Raw genomic sequence first — 18,953 nt, forward strand, 5'->3', positions numbered from 1 at the left:
AGAAAATCATCACGGGGTGGTGTGAATCGGAGTGTCTGAATAAGGATAGGCAGTAAGTGGCAATGTAGGATGGAGAAAAGCACCGCGGGGTGGTCAGCATGGGGAGGTCAGGGAACATGCAGTGGCAATGTAGGATAGGTTTCTGAAAAACATCGCGTGGTGGTGTGCATTGTATGGGTGTGTAACATTACATTCACTAGTATGAGTGAGAAAAACTTCAAGGGGTGGTGTCAATCGGAGGGGCTGAATTAGGATAGGCAGTGAGTGGCAATGTAGGATGGAGAAAAGCACAGCGGGGTCGTCAGCATGGGGAGGTCAGGGAACATGCAGTGGCAATGTAGGATAGGTTTCTGAAAAACATCGCGGGGTGGTGCGCATTTTATGGGTGTGTAACATTACATTCACTAGTAGGAGTGAGAAAAACATCACGGGGTGGTGTGAATCGGATGGTCTGAATTAGGATAGGCAGTGAGTGGCAATGTAGGATGGAGAAAGCACAGCGAGGTGGTCAGCATGGGGAGGTCAAGGAACATGCAGTGGCAATATAGGAAAGGTTTCTGAAAAACATCGCTGAGTGGTGCGCATTGTATGGGTGTGTAACAGTACATTCACTATTAGGAGAGAGAAAAACATCACGGGGTGGTGTGAATTGGAGGGTCTGAATTAGGATAGGCTGTGATTGGCAATGTAGGATGGAGAAAAGTACCGCGGGGTCGTTAGCATGTAGAGGTCATGGAACATGCAGTGGCAATGTAGGATAGGTTTCTGAAAAACATCGCGGAGTGGTGCGCATTGTATGTGTGTGTAACATTACATTCACTAGTAGGAGTGAGAAAAACAGCACTGGCTGGTGTGAATCGGAGGGTCTGAAATACGATAGCCAGTGAGTTGCAATGTAGGATGGAGAAAAGAATCAAGGGGTGGTATGCATCGGGAGGTGAGGGAACATGCAGTGGCAATGTAGGATAGGTTTCTGAAAAACATCGCGGGGTGGTGCGCATTGTATGGGTGTGTAACATTACATTCACTAGTAGGAGTGAGAAAAACATCAAGGGGTGGTGCGCATTGTATGGGTGTGTGTTACATTACATTCACTAGTAGGAGTGAGAAAAATATCACGGGGTGGTGTGAATTAGAGGGTCTGAATTAGGATAGGCAGTGAGTGGCAATGTAGGATGGGGAAAAGCACCGCGGGTGGTCAGCATGGGGAGGTCAGGGAACATGCAGTGGCAATGTAGGATAGGTTTCTGAAAAACATCGCGGGGTGGTTCGCATTGTATGGGTGTGTAACATTACATTCACTAGTAGGAGTGAGAAAAACATCACGGGGTGGTGTGAATCAGAGGGTCTCAGTTACGATAGGCAGTGAGTGGCAATCTAGGATGGAGAAAAGCACCACGGGGTGGTCAGCATGGGGAGGTCAGGGAACATGCCGTTTCAATGTAGGATAGGTTTCTGAAAAACATCCAGGAGTGGTAGGCATTGTATGGGTGTGTAACATTACATTCACTAGTAGGAGTGAGAAAAACATCACGGGGTGGTGTGAATCGCGGGGTCTGAATTAGGATAGGCAGTGAGTGGCAATGTAAGATGGAGAAAAGCACCGCAGGGTGGTTAGCATGGGGAGGTCAGGGAACATGCAGTAGCAATGTATGATAGGTTTCTGAAAAACATCGCGGGGTGGTGCGCATTGTATGGGTGTGTAACATTACATTCACTAGTAGGAGTGAGAAAAACATCACGGGGTGGTGCGCATTGTATCGGTGTGTAATATTACATTCACTAGTAGGACTGAGAAAAACATCATTGGGTGGTGTGAATCGGAGTGTCTGAATTAGGATAGGAAGTGAGTGGCAATGTAGGATGAAGAAAAGCACCGTGGGGTGGTTAGCATGGGGAGGTCAGGGAACATGCATTGGCAATGTAGGATAGGTTTCTGAAAAACATCGCTGGGTGGTGCGCATTGTATGGGTGTGTAACATTACATTCACTAGTAGGAGTGAGAAAATCATCACGGGGTGGTGTGAATCGGAGTGTCTGAATTAGGATAGGCAGTAAGTGGCAATGTAGGATGGAGAAAAGCACCGCGGGGTGGTCAGCATGGGGAGGTCAGGGAACATGCAGTGGCAATGTAGGATAGGTTTCTGAAAAACATCGCGAGGTGGTGTGCATTGTATGGGTGTGTAACATTACATTCACTAGTATGAGTGAGAAAAACTTCAAGGGGTGGTGTCAATCGGAGGGGCTGAATTACGATAGGCAGTGAGTGGCAATGTAGGATGGAGAAAAGCACAGCAGGGTGGTCAGCATGGGGAGGTCAGGGAACATGCAGTGGCAATGTAGGATAGGTTTCTGAAAAACATCACGGGGTGGTGCGCATTTTATGGGTGTGTAACATTACATTCACTAGTAGGAGTGAGAAAAACATCACGGGGTGGTGTGAATCGGATGGTCTGAATTAGGATAGGCAGTGAGTGGCAATGTAGGATGGAGAAAAGCACAGCGGGGTGGTCAGCATGGGGAGGTCAAGGAACATGCAGTGGCAATATAAGATAGGTTTCTGAAAAACATCGCCGAGTGGTGCGCATTGTATGGGTGTGTAACAGTACATTCACTATTAGGAGAGAGAAAAACATCACGGGGTGGTGTGAATTGGAGGGTCTGAATTAGGATAGGCTGTGATTGGCAATGTAGGATGGAGAAAAGTACCGCGGGGTCGTTAGCATGTAGAGGTCATGGAAAATGCAGTGGCAATGTAGGATAGGTTTCTGAAAAACATCGCGGGGTGGTGCGCATTGTATGGGTGTGTAACATTACATTCACTAGTAGGAGTGAGTAAAACATCGTGGGGTGGTGCGCATTGTATGGGGGTGTAACATTACATTCACTAGTAGGAGTGAGAAAAACATCATGGGGTGGTCTGAATCGGAGGGACTGAATTAGGACAGGCAGTGAGTGGCTATATAGGATGGAGAAAAGCACCGCGGGGTGGTCAGCATGGGGAGGTCAGGGAACATGCAGTGGCAGTGTAGGATAGGTTTCTGAAAAACATCGCGGGGTGCTGCGCATTGTATAGGTGTGTAACATTACATTCACTAGTAGGAGTGAGAAAAACATCACGTGGTGGTATCAATTGGAGCGGCTGAATTAGGATAGGCAGTGAGTGGCAATGTAGGATGGAGAAAAGCACAGCGGGGTGGTCAGCATGGGGAGGTCAGGGAACATGCAGTGGCAATGTAGGATAGCTTTCTGAAAAACATCGCGGGGTGGTGCGCATTGTATGGTTGTGTAACATTACATTCACTAGTAGGAGTGAGAAAAACTTCACGGGGTGGTGTGAATCGGAGGGTCTGAATTAGGATAGACAGTGAGTGGCAATGTAGGATGGAGAAAAGCACCGCGGTTTGGTCAGCATGGGGAGGTCAGGGAACATGCTGTGGCAATGTAGGATAGGTTTATGAAAAACATCACGGGGTGGTGCGCATTGTATGGGTGTGTAACCTTACATTCACTAGTAGGACTGAGAAAAACATCACGGGGTGGTGCGCATTGTATTGGTGTGTAACATTACATTCACCAGTAGGAGTGTGAAAAACATAATGGGGTGGGTGAATCGGAGGGTCTGAACTAGGATAGGCAGTGAGTGGCAATGTAGGATGGAGAAAAGAACCGCGGGGTGGTCAGCATGTGAGGTCAGGGAACATGCAGTTGCAATGTAGGATAGGTTTCTGAAAAAAATCGCGGGGTTGTGCGCATTGTATGGGTGTGTAACATTACATTCACTAGTAGGGGTGAGAAATGCATCACGATGTGGTGTGAAATGGAGGGTCTGAATTAGGATAGGCAGTGAGTGGCAATGTAGGATGTAGAAAAGCACTGCGGGGTGGTCAGCATGGGGAGGTCAGTGAACATGCAGTGGCAATGTAGGAGAGGTTTATGAAAAACATCGCGGGGTGGTGCACATTGTATGGGGGTGTAACCTTACATTCACTAGTAGGACTGAGAAAAACATCACGGGTGGTGCGCAATGTATTGATGTGAAACATTACATTCAGTAGTAGGAGTGAGAAAAACATCACGGTGTGGTGTGAATCGGAGGGACTGAATTAGGATAGGCAGTGAGTGGCAATGTAGGATGGAGAAAAGCACCGCAGGTTGATCAGCATGGGGAGGTCAGGGAACATGCATTGGCAATGTACGATAGGTTTTTGAAAAACATCGCCGGGTGGTGCGCATTGTATGGGTGTGTAACATTACATTCAATAGTAGGAGTGAGTAAAACATCGTGGGGTGGTGCGCATTGTATGGGGGTGTAACATTACATTCACTAGTAGGAGTGAGAAAAACATCATGGGGTGGTGTGAATCGGAGGGACTGAATTAGGACAGGCAGTGAGTGGCTATATAGGATGGAGAAAAGCACCGCGGGGTGGTCAACATGGAGAGGTCAGGGAAAATGCATTGGCAATTTAGGATAGCTTTCTGAAAAACATCGCGGGGTGGTGCGCATTGTATGGGTGTGTAACATTACATTAACTAGTAGAAGTGAGAAAAACATTACGGGGTGGTGTGAATCGGAGGGTCTGAATTAGGATATGCAGTGAATGGCAATGTAGGATGGAGAAAAGCACCGCCGGGTGGTCAGCATGGGGAGGTCAGGGAACATGCAGTGGCAATGTAGGATAGGTTTCTGAAAAACATCGTGGGTGGTGTGCATTGTATAGGTGTGTAACATTACATTCACTAGTAGGAGTGAGAAAAACATCACGAGGTGGTATCAATTGGAGCGGCTGAATTAGGATAGGCAGTGAGTGGCAATGTAGGATGGAGAAAAGCACAGCGGGGTGGTCAGCATTGGGAGGTCAGGGAACATGCAGTGGCAATGTAGGATAGCTTTCTGAAAAACATCGCGGGGTGGTGCGCATTGTATGGGTGTGTAACATTACATTCACTAGTAGGAGTGAGAAAAACATCACGGGGTGGTGTGAATCGGAGGGTCTGAATTAGGATAGGCAGTGAGTGGCAATGTAGGATGGAGAAAAGCACCGCGGTTTGGTCAGCATGTGGAGGTCAGGGAACATGCAGTGGCAATGTGGGATAGCTTTCTGAAAAACATTACGTGTTGTTGCGAATTGTAAGGTTTTCTAACAGGCCAGCCATTCACTAGTAGGAGTCAGAAAAACATCACGGGGTGATGTTAATCAGAGGGATTGAATTAGGATAGGCAGTGAGTGGCAATATAGGCTGGAGAAAAGCACAACGTGGTGGGCAGCATGGGGAGGTCAGGGAACATGCAGTGGCAATGTAGGATAGGTTTCTGAAAAACATAGCGGGGTGGTGCGCATTGGATGGGTGTGTAACCTTACATTCACAAGTAGGAATGAGAAAAACATCCCGGGGTGGTGTGAATCCGAGGGTCTGAATTAGGATAGGCAGTGAGTGGCAATGTAGGATGGAGAAAAGCACCGCGGTGTGGTCAGCATGGGGAGGTCAGGGAACATGCAGTGGCAATGTAGGATAGGTTTCTGAAAAACATCGCCGGGTGGTGCGCATTGTATGGGTGTGTAACAGTACATTCATATTAGGAGTGAGAAAACCATCACGGGGTGGTGTGAATTGGAGGGTCTGAATTAGGATACGCAGTGAGTGGCAATGTAGGATGGAGAAAAGTACCGCGGGGTGGTCAGCATGTATAGGTGATGGAACATGCCGTGGCAATGTAGGATAGGTTTCTTAAAAACATCGCGGTGTGGTGCGCATTGTATGGGTGTGTAACATTACATTCACTAGTAGGAGTTAGAAAAACATCACGGGCTGGTGTGAATCAGAGGGTCTGAATTAGGATAGCCATTGAGTTGCAATGTAGGATGGAGAAAAGCATCGCGGGGTGGTCAGCATGGGGAGGTCAGGGAACATGCAGTGGCAATGTAGGATAGGTTTCTGAAAAACATCGCGGGGTGGTGCGCATTGTATGGGTGTGTAACATCACGTTCAATAGTAGGAGTGAGAGAAACATCGTGGGGTGGTGCGCATTGTATGGGGGTGTAACATTACATTCACTAGTAGTAGTGAGAAAAACATCACGGGGTGGTGTGAATCGGAGGGACTGAATTAGGATAGGCAGTGAGTGGCTATATAGGATGGAGAAAAGCACCGCTGGGTGGTCAGCATGGGGAGGTCAGGGAACATGCATTGGCAATGTAGGATAGGTTTCTGAAAATCATCGCGGGGTGGTGCGCATTGTATGGGTGTGTAACATTACATTTACTAGTAGGAGTGAGAAAAACTTCACGGGGTGGTGTGAATCGGAGGGTCTGAATTAGGATAGGCAGTGAGTGGCAATGTAGGGTGGAGAAAAGCACCGCAGGGTGGTCAGCATGGGGAGGTCAGGGAACATGCAGTGGCAATGTAGGATAGGTTTCTGAAAAACATCGCGGGGTGGTGTGCATTGTACGTGTGTGTAACATTACATTCACTAGTAGGATTGAGAAAAACATCACGGGGTGGTGTGAATCGGAGGGACTGAATTAGGATAGGCAGTGGGTGGCAATGTAGAATGGAGAAAAGCACCGCGGTTTTGTCAGCATGGGAGGTCAGGGAACATGCTGTGGCAATGTAGGATAGGTTTATGAAAAACATCGCGGGGTGATGCGCATTGTATGGGTGTGTAACCTTACATTCACTAGTAGGACTGAGAAAAACATCACGGGGTGGTGCGCATTGTATTGGTGTGTAACATTACATTCACCAGTAGGAGTGAGAAAAACATAATGGGGTGGGTGAATCGGAGGGTCTGAACTAGGATAGGCAGTGAGTGGCAATGTAGGATGGAGAAAAGCACCGCAGTGTGGTAAGCATGGGTAGGTCAGGGAACATGCAGTGGCAATGTAGGATAAGTTTCTGAAAAACATCGCGTGGTGGTTAGCATTGTATGGGTGTGCAACAATACATTCACTAGTAGGAGTGAGAAAAACATCACGGGGTGTTATCAATTAGAGTGGCTGAATTAGGACAGGCAGTGAGTGGCAATGTAGGGTGGAGAAAAGCACAGCGGGGTGGTCAGATTTGGGAGGTCAGGGAACATGCAGTGGCAATGTAGGATAGGTTTCTGAAAAACATCGCCGAGTGGTGCGCATTGTATGGGTGTGTAACATTACATTCACTAGTAGGATTGAGAAAAATATAACGGGGTGGGTGAATCGGAGGGTCTGAACTATGATATTCAGTGAGTGGCAATGTAGGATGGAGAAAAGAACCGCGGGGTGGTCAGCATGGGAGGTCAGGGAACATGCAGTTGCAATGTAGGATAGGTTTCTGAAAAAAATCGCGGGGTGGTGCGCATTGTATGGGTGTGTAACATTACATTCCATAGTAGGAGTGAGAAAAACATCGTGGGGTGGTGCACATTGTATGGGGGTGTAACATTATATTCACTAGCAGGAGTGAGAAAAACATCACGGGGTGGTGTGAATCGGAGGGACTGAATTAGGATAGGCAGTGAGTGGTTATATAGGATGGAGAAAAACACCGCGGGCTGGTCAGCATGGGGAGGTCAGGGAACATGCATTGGCAATGTAGGATAGTTTTCTGAAAAACATCGCGGGGTGGTGCACATTGTATGGGTGTGTAACATTACATTCACTAGTAGGAGTTAGAAAAACATCACGGGGTGGTGTGAATCGGAGGGTCTGAATTAGTATAGGCAGTGAGTGGCAATGTAGGATGGAGAACAGCACCGCGGGGTGGTCAGCATGGGGAGGTCAGGGAACATGCAGTGGCAATGTAGGATATGTTTCTGAAAAACATCGTGGGGTGGTGCGCATTTTATGGGTGTGTATCATTACATTCACTAGTAGTAGTGAGAAAAACATCACGGGGTGGTGTGAATCGGAGAGTCTGAATTAGGATAGGCAGTGAGTGGCAATGTAGGATGGAGAAAAGCACCGCGGTTTGGTCAGCATGGGGCGGTCAGGGAACATGCTGTGGCAATGTAGGATAGGTTTCTGAAAAACATCGTGGAGTGGTGCGCATTGTATGGGTGTGTAACATTACACTCACTAGTAGGAGTGAGAAAAACATAACGGGGTGGGTGAATTGGAGGGTCTGAACTAGGATAGGCAGTGAGTGGCAATGTAGGATGGAGAAAAGCACCGCAGGGTGGTTAGCATGGGGAGGTCAGGGAACATGCAGTTGCAATGTATAATAGGTTTCTGAAAAAAATGGCGGGGTGGTGCACATTGTATGGGTGTGTAACATTACATTCAAGAGTAGGAGTGAGAAAAACATCACGATGTGATGTGAATCGGAGGGTCTGAATTAGGATAGGCAGTTAGTGGCAATGTAGGATGTAGAAAAGCACTGCGGGGTGGTCAGCATGGGGAGGTCAGGGAACATGCAGTGGCAATGTAGGATAGGTTTCTGAAAAACAGCGCGGGGTGGTGCGCATTTTATGGGTGTGTAACATTACATTCACTAGTAGGACTGAGAAAAACATCACGGGGTGGTGCACATTTAATTGGTGTGTAACATTACATTCACAAGTAGGAGTGAGAAAAACATCACGGGGTGGTGTGAATCCGAGGTTCTGAATTAGGATAGGCAGTGAGTGGCAATGTACGATGGAGAAAAGCACCGCGGGGTGGTCAGCATGTGGAGTTCATGGAACATGCAGTGGCAATGTAGGATAGGTTTCTGAAAAACATCGCGGGGTGGTGCGCATTGTATGGGTGTGTAACATTACATTCACTAGTAGGGGTGAGAAAAATATCACGGGGTGGTGTGAATCGGAGGGTCTGAATTAGGATATGCAGTGAGTGGCAATGTAGGATGGAGAAAAGCACCGAGGGTTGTTCAGCATAGGGAGGTCATTGAACATGCAGTGGCAATATAGGATAGGTTTCTGAAAAACATCGCGGGGTGGTGCGCATTGTATGGGTGTGTTACATTACATTCAATAGTAGGAGTGAGAAAAACATCGTGGGGTGGTGCGCATTGTATGGGGTGTAACATCACATTCACTAGTAGGAGTGAGAAAAACATCACGGGGTGGTGTGAATCGGAGGGACTGAATTAGGACAGGCAGAGAGTGGCTACATAGGATGGAGAAAAGCACTGCGGGGTGGTCAGGATAGGGAGGTCAGGGAACATGCATTGGCAATGTAGGATAGGTTTTTGAAAATTATCGCGGGGTGGTGCGCATTGTATGTTTGTGTAACATTACATTCACTAGTAGGATTGAGAAAAACATCACGGGGTGGTGTGAATCGGAGGGTCTGAATTAGGATAGGCAGTGAGTGGCAATGTAGGATGGAGAAAAGCACCGCGGGGTGGTCAGCATGGGGAGGTCAGGGAACATGCAGTGGCAATGTAGGATAAGTTTCTGAAAAAAATCGCGGGGTTGTGTGCATTGCATGGGTGTGTAACATTACATTCAATAGTAGGAGTGAGAAAAACATCGTTGGGTGGTGCGCATTTTATGGGTGTGTAACATTACATTCACTAGTAGGAGTGAGAAAAACATAACGGGGTGGGTGATTCGGAGGGTCTGAACTAGGATAGGCAGTGAGTGGCAATGTAGGATGGAGAAAAGAACCGCGGGGTGGTCAGCATGGGAGGTCAGGGAACATGCAGTTACAATGTAGGATAGGTTTCTGAAAAAAATGGCGGGGTGGTGCGCATTGTATGGGTGTGTAACATTACATTCACTAGTAGGAGAGATAAAAACATCACGATGTGGTGTGAATCGGAGGGTCTGAATAAGGATAGGCAAGGAATGGTAATGTAGGTAGGTATCTGAAAAAAATGGCTGGGTCGTGCGCATTGTATGGGTGTGTAACCTTACATTCACTAGTAGGACTGAGAAAAACATCACGGGGTGGTGCGCATTGTATTGGTGTGTAACATTACATTCACAAGAAGGAGTGAGAAAAACATCACGGGGTGGTGTGAATCCGAGGGTCTGAATCATGATAGGCAGTGAGTGGCAATGTAGGATGGAGAAGAGCACCGCGGTGTGGTCAGCATGGGGAGGTCAGGGAACATGCAGTGGCAATGTAGGATAGGTTTCTGAAAAACATCGCGGGGTTGTGCGCATTGTATGGGTGTGTAACAGTACATTCACTATTAGGAGTGAGAAAAACATCACCGGGTGGTGTGAATTGGCGGGTCTGAATTAGGATATGCAGTGAGTGGCAATGTAGGTTGGAGAAAAGTACCGCGGGGTGGTCAGCATGTGGAGGTCATGGAACATGCAGTGGCAATGTAGGATAGGTTTCTGAAAAACATAGCGCTGTGGGGCGCATTGTATGGGTGTGTAACATTACATTCACTAGTAGGAGTGAGAAAAACATCACAGGTTGGTGTGAATCGGAGGGTCTGAATTAGGATAGGCAGTGAGTGGAAATGTAGGATGGAGAAAAGCACCGCAGGGTGGTCAGCATGGGGAGGTCAGGGAACATGCATTGGCAATGTAGGATAGGATTCTGAAAAACATCGCGGGGTGGTGCGCGTTGTATGGGTGTGTAACATTACATTCAATAGTAGGAGTGAGTAAAACATCGTGGGGTGTTGCCCATTGTATTGGTGTGTAACATTACATTCACCAGTAGGAGTGAGAAAAACATAATGGGGTGGGTGAATCGGAGGGTCTGAACTATGATATTCAGTGAGTGGCAATGTAGGATGGAGAAAAGAACCGCGGGGTGGTCAGCATGGGAGGTCAGGGAACATGCAGTTGCAATGTAGAATAGGTTTCTGAAAAAAATCGCGGGGTGGTGCGCATTGTATGGGTGTGTAACCTTACATTCACTAGTAGGGGTGAGAAATACATCACGATGTGGTGTGAATCGGAGGGTCTGAATTAGGATAGGCAGTGAGTGGCAATGTAGGATGTAGAAAAGCACTGCGGGTTGATCAGCATGGGGAGGTCAGGGAACATGCAGTGGCAATGTAGGAGAGGTTTATGAAAAACATCGCGGTGTGGTGCGCATTGTATGGGGGTGTAACATTACATTAACTAGTAGAAGTGAGAAAAACATCACGGGGTGGTGTGAATCGGAGGGTCTGAATTAGGATAGGCAGTGAGTGGCAATGTAGGATGGAGAAAAGCACAGCGGGGTGGTCAGCATGGGGAAGTCAGGGAACATGCAGTGGCAATGTAGGATAGCTTTCTGAAAAACATCGTGGGTGGTGGGCATTGTATAGGTGTGTAACATTACATTCACTAGTAGGAGTGAGAAAAACATCACGAGGTGGTATCAATTGGAGCGGCTGAATTAGGATAGGCAGTGAGTGGCAATGTAGGATGGAGGAAAGGACAGCGGGGTGGTCAGCATGGGGAGGTCAGGGAACATGCAGTGGCAATGTAGGATAGCTTTCTGAAAAACATCGCTGCGTGGTGCGCATTGTATGGGTGTGTAACATTACATTCACTAGTAGGAGTGAGAAAAACATCACGGAGTGGTGTGAATCGGAGGGTCTGAATTAGGATAGGCAGTGAGTGGCAATGTAGGATGGAGAAAAGCACCGCGGTTTGGTCAGCATGGGGAGGTCAGGGAACATGCTGTGGCAATGTAGGTTAGGTTTATGAAAAACATCGCGAGGTGGTGCGCATTGTATGGGAGTGTAACCTTACATTCACTAGTAGGACTGAGAAAAACATCACAGGGTGGTGCGCATTGTATTGGTGTGTAACATTACATTCACCAGTAGGAGTGAGAAAAACATAATGGGGTGGGTGAATCGGAGGGTCTGAACTAGGATAGGCAGTGAGTGGCAATGTAGGAAGGAGAAAAGAACCGCGGGATGGTCAGCATGGGAGGTCAGGGAACATGCAGTTGCAATGTAGGATAGGTTTGTGAAAAAAATCGCGGGGTGGTGCGCATTGTATGGGTGTGTAACATTACATTCACTAGTAGGGGTGAGAAATACATCACGATGTGGTGTGAAATGGAGGGTCTGAATTAGGATAGGCAGTGAGTGGCAATGTAGGATGTAGAAAAGCACTGCGGGGTGGTCAGCATGGGGAGGTCAGGGAAAATGCAGTGGAAATGTAGGTGAGGTTTATGAAATACATCGCGGGGTGCTGCGCATTGTATGGGTGTGTAACATTACATTCAACAGTAGGAGTGAGAAAAACATCGTGGGGTGGTGCGCATTGTATGGAGGTGTAACATTACATTCACTAGTAGGAGTGAGAAAAACATCATGGGGTGGTCTGAATCGGAGGGACTGAATTAGGACAGGCAGTGAGTGGCTATATAGGATGGAGAAAAGCACCGCGGGGTGGTCAGCATGGGGAGGTCAGGGAACATGCAGTGGCAGTGTAGGATAGGTTTCTGAAAAACATCGCGGGGTGCTGCGCATTGTATAGGTGTGTAACATTACATTCACTAGTAGGAGTGAGAAAAAGATCACGAGGTCATATCAATTGGAGCGGCTGAATTAGGATAGGCAGTGAGTGGCAATGTAGGAAGGAGAAAAGCACAGCGGGGTGGTCAGCATGGGGAGGTCAGGGAACATGCTGTGGCAATGTAGGATAGGTTTATGAAAAACATCGCGGGGTGGTGCGCATTATATGGGTGTGTAACCTTACATTCACTAGTAGGACTGAGAAAAACATCACGGGGTGGTGCGCATTGTATTGGTGTGTAACATTACATTCACCAGTAGGAGTGAGAAAAACATAATGGGGTGGGTGAATCGGAGGGTCTGAACTAGGATAGGCAGTGAGTGGCAATGTAGGATGGAGAAAAGAACCGCGGGGTGGTCAGCATGTGAGGTCAGGGAACATGCAGTTGCAATGTAGGATAGGTTTCTGAAAAAAATCGCGGGGTGGTGCGCATTGTATGGGTGTGTAACATTACATTCACTAGTAGGGGTGAGAAATGCATCACGATCTGGTGTGAAATGGAGGGTCTGAATTAGGTTAGGCAGTGAGTGGCAATGTAGGATGTAGAAAAGCACTACGGGGTGGTCAGCATGGGGAGGTCAGGGAACATGCAGTGGAAATGTAGGTGAGGTTTATGAAATACATCGCGGGGTGCTGCGCATTGTATGGGTGTGTAACATTACATTCAACAGTAGGAGTGAGAAAAACATCGTGGGGTGGTGCGCATTGTATGGAGGTGTAACATTACATTCACTAGTAGGAGTGAGAAAAACATCACGGGGTGGTGTGAATCGGAGGGACTGAATTAGGATAGGCAGTGAGTGGTAATGTAGGATGGAGAAAAGCACCGCAGGGTGGTCAGCATGGGGAGGTCAGGGAACATGCATTGGCAATGTACCATAGGTTTCTGAAAAACATCACCGGGTGGTGCGCATTGTATGGGTGTGTAACATTACATTCAATAGTAGGAGTGAGTAAAACATCGTGGGGTGGTGCGCATTGTATGGGGGTGTAACATTACATTCACTAGTAGGAGTGAGAAAAACATCATGGGGTGGTCTGAATCGGAGGGACTGAATTAGGACAGGCAGTGAGTGGCTATATAGGATGGAGAAAAGCACCGCGGGGTGGTCAGCATGGGGAGGTCAGGGAACATGCAGTGGCAGTGTAGGATAGGTTTCTGAAAAACATCGCGGGGTGCTGGGCATTGTATAGGTGTGTAACATTACATTCACTAGTAGGAGTGAGAAATAGATCACGAGGTCGTATCAATTGGAGCGGCTGAATTAGGATAGGCAGTGAGTGGCAATGTAGGAAGGAGAAAAGCACAGCGGGGTGGTCAGCATGGGGAGGTCAGGGAACATGCAGTGGCAATGTAGGATAGCTTTCTGAAAAACATCGCAGGGTGGTGCGCATTGTATGGGTGTGTAACATTACATTCACTAGTAGGAGTGAGAAAAACATCACGGGGTGGTGTGAATCGGAGGGTCTGAATTAGGATAGGCAGTGAGTGGCAATGTAGGATGGAGAAAAGCACCGCGGTTTGGTCAGCATGGGGAGGTCAGGGAACATGCTGTGGCAATGTAGGATAGGTTTATGAAAAACATCGCGGGGTGGTGCGCATTGTATGGGTGTGTAACCTTACATTCACTAGTAGGACTGAGAAAAACATCACGGGGTGGTGCGCATTGTATTGGTGTGTAACATTACATTCACCAGTAGGAGTGAGAAAAACATAATGGGGTGGGTGAATCGGAGGGTCTGAACTAGGATAGGCAGTGAGTGGCAATGTAGGATGGAGAAAAGAACCGCGGGGTGGTCAGCATGGGAGGTCAGGGAACATGCAGTTGCAATGTAGGATAGGTTTCTGAAAAAAATCGCGGGGTGGTGCGCATTGTATGGGTGTGTAACATTACATTCACTAGTAGGGGTGAGAAATACATCACGATGTGGTGTGAAATGGAGGGTCTGAATTAGGATAGGCAGTGAGTGGCAATGTAGGATGTAGAAAAGCACTGCGGGTGGTCAGCATGGGGAGGTCAGGGAACATGCAGTTTCAATGTAGGAGATGTATATGAAAAACATCGCGGGGTGTTGCGCATTGTGTGGGGGTGTAACCTTACATTCACTAGTAGGACTGGGAAAAATATCTAGGGGTGGTGCGCAATGTATTGGTGTGAAACATTACATTCACAAGTAGGAGTGAGAAAAAGATCAGGAGGTTGTGTGAATGGGAGGGTATGAATTAGGATAGGCAGTGACTGGCAATGTAGGATGGAGAAAAGCACTGCGGGGTGGTGAGCATGTGGAGGTCAGGGAAAATGCAGTGGCAATGTAGGAAAGGTTTCGGAAAAACATCGCGGGGTGGTGCGCATTGTATGGGTGTGTAACATTACATTCAATAGTAGGAGTGAGAAAAACATCGTGGGGTGGTGCGCATTGTATGGGGGTGTAACATTACATTCACTAGTAGGAGTGAGAAAAACATCACGAGGTGGTATCAATTGGAGCGGCTGAATTAGGATAGGCAGTGAGTGGCAATGTAGGATGGAGAAAAGCACAGCGGGGTGGTCAGCATGGGGAGGTCAGGGAACATGCAGTGGCAATGTAGGATAGCTTTCTGAAAAACATCGCGGGGTGGTGCGCATTGTATGGGTGTGTAACATTACATTCACTAGTTGGAGTGAGAAAAACATTACGGGGTGGTGTGAATCGGAGGGTCTGAATTAGGATAGGTAGTGAGTGGCAATGTAGGATGGAGAAAAGCACCGCGGTTTGGTCAGCATGTGGAGGTCAGGGAACATGCAGTGGCAATGTGGGATAGCTTTCTGAAAAACATTACGTGTTGTTGCGAATTGTAAGGTTTTCTAACAGTCCAGCCATTCACTAGTAGGAGTCAGAAAAACATCACGGGGTGGTGTTAATCAGAGGGATTGAATTAGGATAGGCAGTGAGTGGCAATATAGGGTGGAGAAAAGCACCACGTGGTGGGCAGCATGGGGAGGTCAGGGAACATGCAGTGGCAATGTAGGATAGGTTTCTGAAAAACATCGCCCGGTGGTGCGCATTGTATGGGTGTGTAAGAGTACATTCATATTAGGAGTGAGAAAACCATCACGGGGTGGTGTGAATTGGAGGGTCTGAATTAGGATACGCAGTGAGTGGCAATGTAGGATGGAGAAAAGTACCGCGGGGTGGTCAGCATGTATAGGTGATGGAACATGCCGTGGCAATGTAGGATAGGTTTCTTAAAAACATCGCGGTGTGGTGCGCATTGTATGGGTGTGTAACATTACATTCACTAGTAGGAGTTAGAAAAACATCACGGGGTGGTGTGAATAGGAGGGACTGAATTAGGATAGGCAGTGAGTGGTTATATAGGATGGAGAAAAACACCGCGGGCTGGTCAGCATGGGGAGGTCAGGGAACATGCATTGGCAATGTAGGATAGTTTTCTGAAAAACATCGCGGGGTGGTGCACATTGTATGGGTGTGTAACATTACATTCACTAGTAGGAGTGAGAAAAACATAACGGGGTGGGTGAATCGGAGGGTCTGAACTATGATATTCAGTGAGTGGCAATGTAGGATGGAGAAAAGAACCGCGGGGTGGTCAGCATGGGAGGTCAGGGAACATGCAGTTGCAATGTAGGATAGGTTTCTGAAAAAAATCGCGGGGTGGTGCGCATTGTATTGGTGTGTAACATTACATTCAATAGTAGGAGTGAGAAAAACATCGTGGGGTGGTGCACATTGTATGGGGGTGTAACATTATATTCACTAGCAGGAGTGAGAAAAACATCACGGGGTGGTGTGAATCGGAGGGACTGAATTAGGTTAGGCAGTGAGTGGTTATATAGGATGGAGAAAAACACCGCAGGCTAGTCAGCATGGGGAGGTCAGGGAACATGCATTGGCAATGTAGGATAGTTTTCTGAAAAACATCGCGGGGTGGTGCACATTGTATGGGTGTGTAACATTACATTCACTAGTAGGAGTTAGAAAAACATCACGGGGTGGTGTGAATCGGAGGGTCTGAATTAGGATAGGCAGTGAGTGGCAATGTAGGATGGAGAACAGCACCGCGGGGTGGTCAGCATGGGGAGGTCAGGGAACATGCAGTGGCAATGTAGGATATGTTTCTGAAAAACATCGTGGGGTGGTGCGCATTTTATGGGTGTGTATCATTACATTCACTAGTAGTAGTGAGAAAAACATCACGGGGTGGTGTGAATCGGAGAGTCTGAATTAGGATAGGCAGTGAGTGGCAATGTAGGATGGAGAAAAGCACCGCGGTTTGGTCAGCATGGGGCGGTCAAGGAACATGCTGTGGCAATGTAGGATAGGTTTCTGAAAAACATCGTGGAGTGGTGCGCATTGTATGGGTGTGTAACATTACATTCACTAGTAGGAGTGAGAAAAACATAACGGGGTGGGTGAATTGGAGGGTCTGAACTAGGATAGGCAGTGAGTGGCAATGTAGGATGGAGAAAAGTACCGCGGGATGGTCAGCATGGGAGGTCAGGGAACGTGCAGTTGCAATGTATAATAGGTTTCTGAAAAAAATGGCGGGGTGGTGCGCATTGTATGGGTGTGTAACATTACATTCAAGAGTAGGAGTGAGAAAAACATCACGATGTGATGTGAATCGGAGGGTCTGAATTAGGATAGGCAGTTAGTGGCAATGTAGGATGTAGAAAAGCACTGCGGGGTGGTCAGCATGGGGAGGTCAGGGAACATGCAGAGGCAATGTAGGATAGGTTTCTGAAAAACAGCGCGGGGTGGTGCGCATTTTATGGGTGTGTAACATTACATTCACTAGTAGGACTGAGAAAAACATCACGGGGTGGTGCACATTTAATTGGTGTGTAACATTACATTCACAAGTAGGAGTGAGAAAAACATCAAGGGGTGGTGTGAATCCGAGGTTCTGAATTAGGATAGGCAGTGAGTGGCAATGTACGATGGAGAAAAGCACCGCGGGGTGGTCAGCATGTGGAGGTCATGGAACATGCAGTGGCAATGTAGGATAGGTTTCTGAAAAACATCGCAGGGTGGTGCGCATTTTATGGGTGTGTAACATTACATTCACTAGTAGGGGTGAGAAAAATATCACGGGGTGGTGTGAATCGGAGAGTCTGAATTAGGATATGCAGTGAGTGGCAATGTAGGATGGAGAAAAGCACCGAGGGTTGTTCAGCATGGGGAAGTCATTGAACATGCAGTGGCAATATAGGATAGGTTTCTGAAAAACATCGCGGGGTGGTGCTCATTGTATGGGTGTGTTACATTACATTCAATAGTAGGAGTGAGAAAAACATCGTGGGGTGGTGCGCATTGTATGGGGTGTAACATCACATTCACTAGTAGGAGTGAGAAAAACATCACGGGGTGGTGTGAATCGGAGGGACTGAATTAGGACAGGCAGAGAGTGGCTACATAGGATGGAGAAAAGCACTGCGGGGTGGTCAGGATAGGGAGGTCAGGGAACATGCATTGGCAATGTAGGATAGGTTTTTGAAAATTATCGCGGGGTGGTGCGCATTGTATGGGTGTGTAACATTACATTCACTAGTAGGATTGAGAAAAACATCACGGGGTGGTGTGAATCGGAGGGTCTGAATTAGGATAGGCAGTGAGTGGCAATGTAGGATGGAGAAAAGCACCGCGGGGTGGTCAGCATGGGGAGGTCAGGGAACATGCAGTGGCAATGTAGGATATGTTTCTGAAAAAAATCGCGGGGTGGTGTGCATTGCATGGGTGTGTAACATTACATTCAATAGTAGGAGTGAGAAAAACATCGTGGGGTGGTGCGCATTGTATGGGTGTGTAACATTACATTCACCAGTAGGAGTGAGAAAAACATAACGGGGTGGGTGAATCGGAGGGTCTGAACTAGGATAGGCAGTGAGTGGCAATGTAGGATGGAGAAAAGAACCGCGGGGTGGTCAGCATGGGAGGTCAGGGAACATGCAGTTACAATGTAGGATAGGTTTGTGAAAAAAATCGCGGGGTGGTGCGCATTGTATGGGTGTGTAACATTACATTCACTAGTAGGGGTGAGAAATACATCACGATGTGGTGTGAATCGGAGGGTCTGAATAAGGATAGTCAAGGAGTGGTAATGTAGGTAGGTATCTGAAAAAAATGGCTGGGTCGTGCGCATTGTATGGGTGTGTAACCTTACATTCACTAGTAGGACTGAGAAAAACATCACGGGGTGGTGCGCATTGTATTGGTGTGTAACATTACATTCACCAGTAGGAGTGAGAAAAACATAATGGGGTGGGTGAATCGGAGGGTCTGAACTAGGATAGGCAGTGAGTGGCAATGTAGGATGGAGAAAAGAACCGCGGGATGGTCAGCATGGGAGGTCAGGGAACATGCAGTTGCAATGTAGGATAGGTTTGTGAAAAAAATCGCGGGGTGGTGCGCATTGTATGGGTGTGTAACATTACATTCACTAGTAGGGGTGAGAAATACATCACGATGTGGTGTGAAATGGAGGGTCTGAATTAGGATAGCAGTGAGTGGCAATGTAGGATGTAGAAAAGCACTGCGGGGTG

The sequence above is a fragment of the Cavia porcellus genome, unplaced genomic scaffold (assembly GCF_034190915.1).
Source record: "Cavia porcellus strain 051 isolate PalLab524CR breed Dunkin Hartley unplaced genomic scaffold, mCavPor4.1 scaffold_18, whole genome shotgun sequence".
Taxonomy (NCBI): Eukaryota; Metazoa; Chordata; class Mammalia; order Rodentia; family Caviidae; genus Cavia; species Cavia porcellus.